This window comes from Canis lupus, chromosome 11 (assembly GCF_011100685.1).
Source record: "Canis lupus familiaris isolate Mischka breed German Shepherd chromosome 11, alternate assembly UU_Cfam_GSD_1.0, whole genome shotgun sequence".
NCBI classification, from domain to species: Eukaryota; Metazoa; Chordata; class Mammalia; order Carnivora; family Canidae; genus Canis; species Canis lupus.
Genome location: NC_049232.1, coordinates 54616954 through 54630498, shown reverse-complemented (window position 1 = coordinate 54630498; position 13545 = coordinate 54616954). Strand labels below are relative to the sequence as shown.

Below are 13545 nucleotides of genomic sequence, written 5' to 3'. Positions count from 1 at the left end.
CTGTTTTTGTAAATAAAGTTTTATTGCCACACAGCCACACCCATTTATTTAGTTGTACCTATGGCTGCTTTTGCATTACAGTGGCAAGTGAGTTGAGTGGTTGCCATAGAGACTGCAAACCAAAATATTTACTATTTGGCTATGTATAGGAGAAATTTGGGGATCTCTCATATAAGACATCCCCCTCCTTGAGGACAGACACTGAGCTCTATTTGTTCTTGTGTCCCTGGAACCTAGCCTAGCAAGGGCATTGCTGAATGTGATTCTATGCTTCTCCCACAGTACCCAACCTAACACCTGCTGTTGGGAGGTCCTGTCTAGGCTTAGGCTGAACCCTTCCCTCCCCTGAGTAGCCAGGGTCCCCACCTTGGAGTGGAGCTATCTGGGGATGCTAAGCTCATCTTAGCTTAGCTGTGTCTCATCTTCATCTAAGATGGCCGTTTCTCCCAAGGCAGGCTTAGCTAACCTCCCACCCTCATGCGCTTTTGGGAAATAAGCCAGTTTTACTGTAGAGCAGCACCTTTGGGCCCTAAAACCGGGAAGTTTTGGGGGCTTCCTGTGGAAGTAAGAGAAATACACTTTTATAAGTTTGGACCAGCTCTTTCAACACTAGCTCTCAGATCCTGGGTCTCATGCTTTGGGGTTACACAGAAATCCTGGGAGGAACATGGAATTTCCAATGGCAGAGAATCTTAATCTAGGTCCTTTTGCTGGCTGAGTGCTCAACCGAGTTCTACCTGGAGATTTCTGTGCCTGGAAGCTCACTAGGTCTCAAAATATCCTGTTCTATTTTTTTAGATTTCTTTATTTTAGAGAAAGAGAGAGAGAGATACTGAGAGCACCTGCCAGGGCAGGAGCAGAGGGAGGGGAAGAGACCATCTCAAGCAGATTCCCAGCTAAATGTGGAGACTGACACAGGCTTGATCTCACGACCCTGGGATCGTGGCCCGAGCCAAAATCGAGAGTTGCCTCCCAGGCGCCCCAGGACATCCTGCTCTGTTTGGACCAGCTCTGTCTGATCAAACATTCTTCCTCAAGTTGAGTTGAAATCTTTTCCATCACCTCTACTGTGTGGTCCTCATTCTATCCTCTCCGACCCCAGAGAACACATCTCTGTCCTATTCTAGGGCTTAGCCACCCATCCTGCACTGTGCACACATGCCTCTTCATATTCTCTAAAATATAAGTGCTCCGTGGTCTATTCAACTATGTTCATGAGACATGGAGGCTGGGTTCTTTGTCATCCTGGTGGCAGTTCTTAATCTAAAATTGAGGGAGGGGACGCCTGGGTCGGTCAACAGATGAGTGTCTGCCTTCGACTCAGGGCGTGATCCTGGTGTCCTGGGATTGAATCCCACATCAGGCTCCTGCAGGGAACTTGCTTGTCCCTCTACCTGTATCTCTGCCTCTCTCTCTGTGTCTCTCATGAATGAATAAAAAAATAAATCTAAATAAATAGAGGGAGACAATGTCCCTCTCTAGTAGCAGAAGTTGACACAGCCCGTGGATAGGTTTGGCTTTTGGGAAGCTAGGTTGGACCATGTGACAGTATCACTTTAATTAAGACCCCAGACAGATGAGACCCCCTGGGCTCTTGCATACCCATGGCAAGTCATGGCATTATTTCTCCCTCCTGCCCACCTGCAGTTGGCTCTGTGGAGTGTCCATGTCCTTTTCAAAGGGCTTTGTCCTTTCTTGGCTTACCCCCAGGGTGTACCCACTCCTCTCACATGGCAGATGGGAAGTGTGGTCTTGAGAGAGCTTTGTGGGCCCTGACTTTATGGGTTTATCACTGGGCCAGGAATGAGGTTAATATTTTTAATGGTGAAGGGTGAACCCCATTATTACCCCAGCTCATTTAATCAATGGCAGAACCCGTTTTACTTGTTAGGTGCCCTTGGTATAGGGAGTTCATGAATGGGAATCCAATTTCTCTTTTAAAACCCAAGCTCCCTCTCCCCTTCTTAAATCTGGGAGGTAGTTCTGGGGAGGGTTGGTATTTTACAGAAAATTTTTCTTGGGTGGAAAAGGTAGCCTTTGAGGAGCCTCCCTGCCTTACTCACCATGCCAGTTCTCCCAGCCAAGGCTGCAGGGAAGATGGTGGGAGCTGTACAGCCTGCCCAAGCTGGTCCATGAGCCCAAGATGCCTGAGCTGTGACAGCTCCATGTATGGGGTCCAGGATGGATAGGGAGCTCAGGACCACCATCTGTTTAGACCTGTTGCCCACAGATTGGTTGGAGGATGGACATGACAGAAATGTGGGGAGATGGGAATATAGCCACACCACTTAGGTAGACCCAGTTCTGGTCAACTGGGGCATTGGTTTAAATGTTTCCAAGGAGTTCATTCTTTTTTGCAGTAGGTGGGGGTATTGAAAGGATCCTCCCCCGCCGGTCCCCCATCAGGTAGCCCACATCATCTGTGTTATCCCCTAGAAGTGGACACGATAGGACCCCCACAAAGATGATGGGGTGTTCACTTTTATCCCAGGAGTATTCCTGAACACCCTCTCAGACACCATCACCACCACCACCTCTGGGCCGCAAGGGCACATAGTTGATTTCATGCTGGCTGCCCTGACCCCAAGCCTCCTCTCCTACCAGCAGGACACCTCCAGTTTCTCTGGTCTTCACTGTCTGTGTGGACACTTAGATTTTTCAAATCCAACTGGGCTTAACATTAATGAGATGAAAAATGAACCAACTCTACCATAAAATTCCCTCCCACTTTACAATGAGAAAAATGAGACTTACTTTACAGGCCTCCTTGAAAATAACAATAACTTAGTGCATGCTGAGCACTATCCAAGTATTAATTCTTATTAATGAAGCAAGAGGTGAGGTCACGTTCACCTTCTAGCTCTCCTTCCCCTTCCTATGCTGAGTGATGCTTCCATGTGCAAAGGTTTGGGGATGTGGGGAGAGAGGCCCTGGGGCCTCTCCACTGCCTCATTCCCTCTAATGTAAGGACTCTGCCTGTGTGCTGCTGTGCTATTTTTGGTGGTGGTTGTGGGGAGGAGGAGGAGGAGGAGGAGGTGGGATCTTTCTGGCAGGAAGGATGAGGCAGTAGGGGATGGAGGGAGGAAATTGCTGGAAGTGGAACACAGAGTTACAGGCTGCAGGCGGAAGCCGCTGCTTCCCCAGGTGTGGCCCAGGCAGGTTACAGGTGTGCTACAGTCATAGGGTGGCTGAGGAAGAGGAAGGGAGACTTCCAGCACCCAGCTGACTGAGGGAGTGTCAGGGGTGGCCCTTGCCCGAGGTTGGCACATCCGAGCCAAATTGGCAGAGCTTTCTCCTCTTCCTTTCAAACCTCTCTTCAGAGATTTCCTCCTGCTGTCGAGAAAGGAATCCAGGATATTAGAAACTCACGCAACAGGCCGTGGGTGGCATAGAAGAGCCAAAGTTTTGGAATGAGGCCTGCACTTCCTTATGTGCTCTGTGGCCTTAGAAAACTACTAAACCTCTCTGAGCTTTGATTTTGTCACCTGGACATGATGTAACTAACTAGCAAGATGAAATAAGACCATGTATGTGAAAGCACACAGTCAAGTGCCTGGCACATAATAGGTTCTTTATTCATTGTCAGCATCACCTCTGTAAGCCTCTTGCCAGTTCTAATCCTCTAAAATGCACAGGCTCTTGGAGGGGCTAGTCTGAGGTTCTTAGGACCCTTGTCTCCAGGAGTCATCCCTGTGAGTCATGTTGGCTTCAGCATGGCTCCACAGAGAGATATGTGAAGAAAGAAAACTGGTGGAGGGTTGGGATGTCTTGTGGCAGCTGTGCTATCAGCAAGGGGCTAGGCCTCCCAGATCACTTGATTAACACAGCAGCAGTGGATCAAAGTTTGCTCTTGAAATTGATAAGTCTGGGATTCAGTTCAAGATACCTTTGCCTCCCTTTAAGGATAGAACGTTTCCGGTAGTGGGTGATTTATGACATTCCATTCGGAAGGTAATTTTACCATGTGAACTAATAAATTAGGGCCAGTTTGTGCGTGATTCATGAGGCTGCTGTCAAGCACTGTGTTGGTGTTTCATAGAGACCAGTCCTCAGTGGTGGTCTAGAATGTACCTTTGGAGTGAGTGAGGAGAGAGGAGGGGGAGCAGGAAAAGCCAGCATCCTTAAGCCATAGATGCACATCAACCTAAAGGAGGCCTTGGCTTTTCAAAATAATGTTGGAAGGACTGAAATGCCCATGTATCCAGGGCTTTCCCTCAAAGCGTAGTAACCTCTACTGCAATTAGAAAAATGGAAAGTTACTTTTAGGGAGTTAGGGAGTTTTTTGTAAAGTTACATTCATTCCTTAAAGGATTGTGCTTTATTCTCCATTTCCTTTTTACTATTTATTGTTATTTTTCTTTCCTTTCAAAAATGTCATTGAGGACAGACCGTAGTTGGGTTTCTTTTAGTGTTGTGATCCTGTGTCTTTCCCCCTGCTTTTTTGGTAATTATAGTGGCCTGTGAAATCCAAAATTCTGGCCCCAGGGGTCACTCTACCCTTCCCATCTTTTTTTTTTTTTTTTTTTTTTTTTTTAACCCTTCCCATCTTACAGATGGGGAAACTACGGTCCTGACAGGGAGTGTGACTTAGCCAGTGATGCCCAGGTGGAGAGAAGAAGGGATTAGAGTTTGGGCCTCAAGTTCCCCATGGAAACTTCTGGATATTGAAAGACCATTAGGATCAACAGCATAACTTGTGGGGCCCACCAGGGCATAATAATAATTATTAATAATAATTTCAAGGTGGCAACAGATCATGGAACCAAGAGCAGAGCCCCCATAGGACTGCAGAGGCCATGTGCCTCTGTTGCTGGCCCTGGGCACCACCATAAATGTCAAACTCCTGAAGTACTGGCATGTCCAGATAAGAACCTGTTGTACTAAGCCCCACAAATAGAGAGTTTTGGACTGGGTCTTTGAAACTCCCTGAAATCCCCTCTTGGAGCATCTGTCCTCTGCTCTCCCCCACCCTCCCCGTGGAAGCTTGAGGTCAAAGCAAAAAGCCCTGTGGAGGGGATTATAGAGGTGAGGCCTCGCATAAACCTACAGGAAGGACGGCAAGGCAGGCAGTGTTTATCTGGGCTTTCTCTGTGGTTGCGCCTGCCAGTGTTTGCTCTGGTAACTCCGTATCCCCAGAGAGAGGTGTTGTGGCTCACTGAGGCCTGGCAGGTCTGGGGCTACCTGTCACAGGGTTAGGTGGGGCGGGTGTTCTCTCCCAGAGCAGCAAGCTGGGGAAGAAGAGCCTGGGCCAGGCAGATGACTGGATTGGTGTGAGTGACCAGGGTCCACAGCGCCCTGGCTGTCAGTGAGGGTACTGGCTGGACTTTGCTCAGTGGGTTATTTTTGCTTAAGGCAGACTGTGGCCCCTCTCTTTCTATGCCCACTGGCCGTGACCTCACAACACATCTGGGAAAAGCAAAATCAAGGTCCATTCTGTGCTGGAGCACGTGGGAATGTGGGCATTCATGTGCATGCAGGCCTAGGTGCAAGTGCACATGCTAGGCATGTATGTATACGTTCACTTCCGAATACTTCAGTGATGCTTATTACTTTTACTATATGCGTGGTTCTAAGCGTTTGACAAATACTGGAACAATTCTCATAGTGACCTCATAAGGGAAATCTTAGTATTATTCAAACTTTATCAATGAGGGAAACTAAGGACAGAGAGGTCAAGTAAGTCACATGGCTTGCCTCAGGTCATACAAGCCAGGAAGTGGCTAAGCCAAGAAGTATACAAGTGCTTAGGTAAAAATGTGCTTGTTTATAGTGCCCTACCGTGAGAGACTCCTTACGTGCATGGACACTGGGCTTCCCAGCAGAGAGAAATGGCCCAACAGACTGTCCCTGGATTCATTAACTCACTGACTCATCCAGCATTTGCTTGTACCCCTTTATGCTGTGAATAGACATGGCGGGGGGCGGTGGTGGAGATGAACAGAACCAATCAGACCGCCCTGGTGTTGAAAGCTTCAGGCGCTGTGGCAGCATTGTGGGGTTTTCAGGGCAAAGGCCACAGTGGTCTGAAATCATCACATGTTTACAAATTAGGCATCTCTGTGTAGGATACAGCAAGGGGGTTGGTACCATGGAGGCAAGGCTTTTGAGGCCATAGTGTGACTGTGGAACAGTGTTCCCTGAGCCTGAAAGCTCAGTGGTCCTGTGTGTCTACTAGTCCATTCCCTGGGTTAGAGGGCTTGATCAGAGAAGCCTTGTGGACCAGCAGGTGACAGGGAGGGAGGGAGCCAGTGTGCACAGCCATGGGCGCTGTGCTTTACTTAATTTCCTTCCAGTCCTTTTTCTAGGCACAGAAACACATTTCTCATTCTTACCCCTCCCCCTTTTTTAGTGTTACATTTTAAAAAAATGGAATCCTCCTAAAAGTACTCTTTTGAAGGGCACCTGGGTGGCTCTGACTCTTGATTTTGAGTCAGGTCATTATCTCAGGGTCATGAGATTGAGCTCCCATGGGGAGCTCTTAGCTCCGCACTTAGCACAGAGTCAGTTTGGGATTCTCTCTCCCTCTGCCCCTCCCCCCACTCCAGGTGTACTCTCAGTAAATAAAGTAAGTAAAATCTTTTTTTAAAAAAGGTACTCTTTTGAAACCTGATTTTTGTCAATTGCTGAGATGCCAAAAAGCATTTTTTTAATCCATAAAGATTCCATAACCTCTTTTCTTGCTGCACAGTGGATATCCTCAGGTAACTCACCTGGATGAGTATTACTCATGGGTATTACTAGGTCGGAGTTTTCTCTCTTCTGCACTTCTGGTTGTGCCTTGAGCCAGAGATGTCTGAAAAAGGAGGAAATTCATTTAAAAAAAAAAAAAGATTTTATTTATTCATGAGAGACATAGAGGCAGAGGGAGAAGGAGGCTCCATGCAGGGAGCCCAATGTGGGACTCGAACCCGGAACTCCAGGATCACGCCCTGGGCCCAAGGGAGGTGCTCAGCCACTGAGCCACCCAGGCATCCCTGGGAGATTCCTTTTTTAGATTGTTAGGAAAGGTGTCCACGGAGGCCACTTGCTTCTCTGTCCAAAGGGTCGTAAGCCGGCATGGGTTGCCAACATCCCCGGCTGTGGGGTGAGAAGGGGGATGCTGTAATGCTTTGATGCAACACTAGCCAGTCTTGAGCTGTGGCCTGTCCACACACAGGCTCACTGTGGTGCCGTCTGCCCCGCAATGCCCTCTCAGATACTCATATGGTACATCAGCCTGCTCATTGGGACCATAGCTCTGGGCTCTCCCTGAACCTGCCATGCCACTATTTGGTCCCTCAAAATTGGTTTTGTCCAGATGCTTCTTCAGGGAGCTTCCTGCTTGATCCTCTGGCCCGGGAGAAAATGACCGATAGTACTTCATCTAGGGAGGCTCCCTGCACTGGGGAAGGTGGCTTCTGGGGATGGCCTGATTCCTAGATTCTGTACAGTCCCCATTGCATTTGCAAAGCCATTATCTGCTGGAAATCCCAGGAAGGGGATGAGACAGGGAGATCCTTCTTCCCATTTCACAGATGGGAAACTGAATTTCAGAGGAGACCAGTGAGCTGGGCAAGTCCAGGGCACAGGAGCCCAGGTTGATCTGACTGGCTCTCCTATTACTTCACTTAGGTAAACTTGCCAGGTGGGACTTGTGAGTTCACCTCTCTCTCTCTCTCTCTCCCTCTCTCTGAGGCCCTTCCCAGCCCTAGGCAGCTGATGCTGTCAGGCCCCATAGAGTCCCTCCTGCCCCACCAGTCTGACCTTCTACAGCTGGCTTGAACCCAGATCTGCCCCAGGGCTTCATGCAGTAAGTACCTGGGATGGCAATAGCCACCCTTCCTGAATGAACACATGAGAGAGGCCAAGGGCAGGGACCCACAACCAAACTTCAGTGGTGATTCCAGGAGTTAGCTGCTGTCTGCCCCCCCCCCCCCACAGCTCCTTTGCCCTTGGTAAAGTAATTTCTCATGGGTGCGTTGTGCATGATTTCCCAGTTTCCCTGTTGGATGAAGGTTGCTCTCCTTGGTACCTGGTTTGATTACCCAACTTTTCTACTGCCTTCCCTTCCCTGGCTCGTTTCCACACCACTCATAAGTTTTAAGCCCCAAATAAAGGGCTTACACCTGAATCCTGGCTTCCATGCCTGTGTCTGGGGGAACTCAAACTAAAGTATATGTGGTTGGTGGCATCTCAAAGATGAGAATAGCATCCTTTCCATATTTTCCAGTGCCTCTAACCCTTGCCAACAGTGTGCCAGCCATTGTGTTATCCTTTGGTCCATTGACTCAGTTTCCTCCTACCTCAGGAGGAAGATGTTCTCCCAGTGAAGATGGGTGAACTCCGTCTCAGAAAAGGTGGGAAACATGCCCAGAGCCCTACAGCTGGTGAGAAGCCAGGAAGCCCTGAAGCTCTGACCTCTGAAACCAGTACCACTCCTAACATCCCTGCCTACCCTGGCTCCTACCCAGCACACCTTGTAGAGCCCCACTGCATGCTGGAGCTGACTATAGTATAGAGGGAACCAGCTCCAGAACCTGCCTCTAGGTTTGGTGAAGCAGACAGGTGTCCACATAGCTGCAATTCAGGACAGGGTGCGAAGGGACCTCACCCGTGCACTTATTATTCCTCTGCCTGCCACATGCTGGCTGAGTTGCTCCTGCCCTTTCCAGGGAAGGGAACTGATTAACATTCCACTCCCTCAGAAGACTGGAAGCTCTGTGAGGCAGGGGAACAGGCCTGCCTTTGCTCCTTGCCGCATCCCAGCTCAGAGCCCATTACCTGGCATGTTGTGAGGATGGGATGCACATGGCTGAATAAGCCACTGACACTGTTACAGACAGGTGTGTTGTTACAAAGCTCTGTCCCCGGTAATTCCCCTTGTACATTGGAAAGTGCTGAGTACATATGAGAAGTGCTTTGGAGTTCAGGGACAGTTTCTTAGCCTAGAGGTCTGCACGTGAGAAAGAGTTAATTGAAGCTTGGTTGCTTGAGGACTTGAGAAGATGGCACCATTTAAAAAAAGTGAATCACCGTTTATTGAGTACCCACCATTAAGCGGAATATAATTGGGAACCCTCAAATGCGGTGGTGGTAATTATGGCCGATGCTGCGTGTCCTCAATAAAAAGGCAGTAACTCTTGGGGGAGGGCAGCTGTTTAGTGCTGCTTATGTTTCAAAGATGCTCCAACCTGCTTTGCTGTTAGAAACGTGAATGCATCATCCTAGTGGGACTCATTCAAAGAACAGTGCTCCTTCACTTGGTTTGGATCCTGGGCTACTGTCACCAATCACATGGGCTGTATCTGGTTGGAGCCCCTTCTCCCCTTAAGGTCATCTCTGGGCACAGAAATCACATGGGTTGGAGAGACCCCATCACCCAGGCACTCTTGCTCATCTCCATGGCCTGCATGGAGAGGCCTGGCTTTTAAAGGTACCATAGCCCTCAACAAGGCCTTTGGCTTCTAGGCTCCGCTGTTTTGTTTTACATACTTTTCCTGTGAGAACACTGGAGAAGTTGTTCTTATTGTACAGAGTCTTCTATTACCGTGAGAAAGCCTCACGGGCATTCCCAATCCTTTCTTGGGAAGGGAGCGGCAGAAGGGCCGGGCCTGCCAGGAGAAGAAAAATGACTTGAGTTCAGTTGTTCAAAACCCATTTTGGAAGCAGGCAGGCTGTATATGTGTGTGTGTGTGTGTGTGTGTGTGTGTATTATAATATATATATATATTATATATAATATATATATATATAACCAAATGACAGGTTCTCCTGTGATTGGGATTTGCTGGGAGTTCGGTTTTGTCACCCCAATGACTCATTATCTTTCTGGATATCCAGACAACCTCCACAAGCCCCATCCCCACTCTAGGCCTCAGTTGCTTCCCCCTGTAAGACGAAGGAATCCATCAGGCCAGATGATGGGTTGAGGTGATGATGGTCACACCTGACATGTCTTGAGTGCTTGCTGTGTGCTGGGCCCTTTCTAAGTACATCACTTAGTATTGGTTCATTTTGACAAGACAGCTGAGGCACAGAGTGGTTTAAAGGCCTTTTGGGGCCATCCTGTGTCTCTGCTCCAAGTGATAATTCTCCTACCCTTCCAGCCCTGAGTGTCCTACAAAGAAGAAAAGCCTGATCTTGATCTTACCCTTCTTCTTTTTTTTTTTTTTTTTAATTTAAGATTTTATTTTAAAATCTTAGAGTACAAGCCAAAGTCACATGCTTAACCAGCTGAGCCAGCCAGCCTCCCTGATCTTACCCTTCTTGATTCAGGGCTGGTCTGAGAGCATTTTCTATGCAGTGACCCCAAACCCACGGGAGGAACACTTAGCCCACTTGAGCAAGAAGTTTTCAAGAAAGGACTGTCTGGGAAGCTGAATGGAAGTTGATGGGTTTGTTGGAGGGCTGAGGAGTGCTGAGCCAAAACCCTGGGAGTGAATGATATGGGTGGCGGTCCTCATTAAGACACAGTAAGGGGCTTTTCCTGAGGGCAAGGGGAGCGATTGTGCAAATTTACAATCTTAGGAATGATTTTTTAAATTAATTTATTTTTAAAAAGATTTTATTAATTTATTCACAAGAGACAGAGAGAGATAGAGACCTAGGAAGAGAGAGGAGAAGCAGGCTTCATGCAGGGAGCCCGATCAATCCCAGGACTCCAGGATCACGGCCCTAGCTGAAAGCAGATGCTCAACCACTGAGCCACCCAGGCATTCCTGATTTATTTCTTATTTTTTAAAGATTTTATATATTTATTCATGAGAGACAGAGAGAGGCAGAGACACAGGCAGAGGGAGAAGCAGGCTCCATGCAGGAAGCCTGATGTGGGACTCGATCCCGGTGCCCTGGGAGCACACACTGGGCTGAGGGCAGGCTCTAAACCACTGAGCCACCCAGGCTGCCCTGATTTATTTTTTTAAATAATTTCTATACCTAACATGGGGCAGGACTCCAAGATCAAGAGTCCTATGTTCTTCTGGCTGAGCCAGCCAGGTGCCCCATGTTAGGAATGATTTTAAGAGAAAAATTAGATAGCCATATAGGTACTTGAGAAACAGCGTGGACCTGGGTGTTAGAAAACATTGAATTACCTGTTTCTGGCATTGACCTTTGCCACCCGCCCACCCAGGGCCTCTTTCTCTCCAGTGAATTCATGCTTTTCAGACTGTAGGCAGTGTGACACATGTTGGGACTCCATGTGAGATTTCCTTTACACAATTACACACATAAAAGTTTGAAACCTACTGGACTACATTATCTCCCAGGGCTCTTTTGCTCTGACATCATGACTGTAGACCCATGTGCTTCTGTCCTCAGGAGGGATGCACTGAATTCTGGCTCTAGCTTAGCTGAGATCAATTAAGAAATTCTAGGACTGAGCTATTTTTGAGTTCAAAATAAAACCTACTGCTTGAGAGATGTTTAGAAGCTAGTCCCTACCACTTAACAGCAAGCTTCTGAAGTAAACAGGGCTGGGCTGGGTTCCACTCCAGCAGCCTCCCACCCAGGACCCAGAGCCTTCTCCACAGAGTTAAATGGAGAGAGGGTAAGGTGTGTGTGTGTGTGTGTGTGTGTGTGTGTGTGTGAGAGAGAGAGAGAGAGAGAGAGAGAGAGAGAGACTGTGTGAGGGAGGGAAGGAGAGGGGCTGAGCAAGCAGGGCCTAAGAGGAGCTGACAGAGGCTGTAATTTGAAATGCGTTTTTCCTAACAAGTTGAAGCCTGTAGGTGTCTAGGCAAGCGGCTGTGGCCGTGGGAGGGGCAGGACTGGAAAGACCAGTGGAGACCACTTGAAACACCCCTTGCCTCCTGACATAGACGGGGGGGGGGGGGGGGGGTGTCAGGTAACTGGCTGATCTTTAAAGAAGCATACACAATAGAGCACCCAAGGTCTTAGCAAAGAAATGAATGGTACCTGCCAGGGGAAGACTATCCCAAATAGCTGAATTATGAAGTCATGAACTCCCCACCACAGGAAGCACTTGACCTCCATGCATGAAAGACAGAGTTTAGAACTTTGAGGTAACTTTGCATGGCTGAATCAGACCTCAGAAGAAGGAGAGGAAATCAGTCCTAGGTCAGTGTGGAAAAGCGCCCTCCTCCTCAACCCCACCATCTGATTTCCAGGAGTTGTGCTGAATACATGAATGTAGCTAATTAAATCTTCCCCAGATTAATTTCCTTACCACGTCAGAAATGATTTATTGGTATGCTTGTAAGGAGAATTGGTCTATGATGGTCAAAACCAGGAACAGGGAGAGGCAAGCAGGTGGTGCTTGCTCGTATTTCCACTTAGGGCACTCCCACAAGCACGTGTGTGTTACAGCCTGGTTCTCTGGACTACTCGGAGCCCTGGAGCACACTGTTGTCTCCCAGCACACAGGTAGGGTAGCCCTGAGGATCCCAAGAAGTTCTCTTCTTCTTAGGTGCACCTGACCAGAAGGTACACTTTTCCCAAAGCGTAAAAGGGGAGTAAAGGTTTGCTCACAAGCATTTTTCTTTTTGTGGTTGAGCGCAGTGACAACTATTGACATGATTTAAATGCAGCCAGTTTCCTCTGTCACCACTGGGACTTCGAGGGATTCTTCTCGGGTCTTTTGTTTTGTCTTCTTTACTAAATTTCCGCGTCTTGTGGGCAGAGCCTCTCCTCAGTCCTTAGCTCCATTCTGGGCACCCAGCAGGTGCCACCGTAGCCTTTTCTTTATAAACTGTTAACACATTTGCAAATCATCTGAGCATTTGCTCCTCACAGCATTCATGTGAAACTGAGATGGCAGACAGTCTGTTCCATTGCACAGGTTAATTGGGTAAATTGCTGAAACTGAGACATAAAGCAGGTTGCCCAGAGTTACCTGAGTTTAGATGTCTTTTCTCACTGAGCTTGCTTCTATATAGTTTCTGGGTCTCTACAGAACATCTACATCCACTGGACAGCCTACTGGTCTTTTAAAGTACTCTCCAAACCCCCAGAACCCTGTTTCTTTAGTTATCTCTCTGTTGGCATGGCAACAGAGCCTCCATCATGGGGACAATATGCCCCCAGGGCCTGTGTCATGGTGGATCTCAAAGGAGGACCAGGACTCCAATCTAGTCCCCTAATGGGGGACAGAGGAACGGGGCCTTCTGGCTGCTGCCACCTCATGCCCTGCATGCTGTCTGATCACCTTCAAGGAGCCCTCTCGGCCTCCAGAGTGAGAGAAAGGGCCAGGTTGCCTTGAGTGCTGTGTGACTGTAAGCCCTAGCAGATCACTTCAGGCAGCTCTTTCCCGTGCCCCCACACTCCCCACACAAATGGCAGGCCAGTCACACACCACAGTGTATTTTCAGTGGGGCAAATGATGTGTATTGAATCATGATAGAGTCAGCACCCACAGCCCCTATAAGGCATAGAGAGCACATCTTGTCTTAGCTGTTCTTGGGGGGCTTGGTCTTAACATAGTGTTCCTGACCTTTCTGAAATGTGCCCTCACTTTGCAGGCATACATAAACGTGGTGGAGAGAGCCACAACTTCGTCAGATTTCTGAAGAGATCTGGGTGCCCCAAACTGTTAAGAAAAATAATATAAGG

General features: G+C 48.3%; 1 protein-coding gene and 1 long non-coding RNA gene across 3 annotated transcripts in view; one reads left to right on the top strand and one right to left on the bottom strand.

Moving 5' to 3' along the window:
* SHB (SH2 domain containing adaptor protein B) overlaps positions 1-13545 on the top strand; it is a 139080-nt gene that overhangs the window by 31390 nt on the left and 94145 nt on the right. The gene's annotated exons all lie outside the window — the stretch shown is intronic.
* Positions 6663-12973, bottom strand: LOC111098097. Its single transcript, XR_005367022.1, has 3 exons — positions 12164-12973; positions 9472-9590; positions 6663-6793 (listed from the first exon to the last, which is right to left on the bottom strand). It is a non-coding gene; the product is annotated as an uncharacterized LOC111098097 (long non-coding RNA).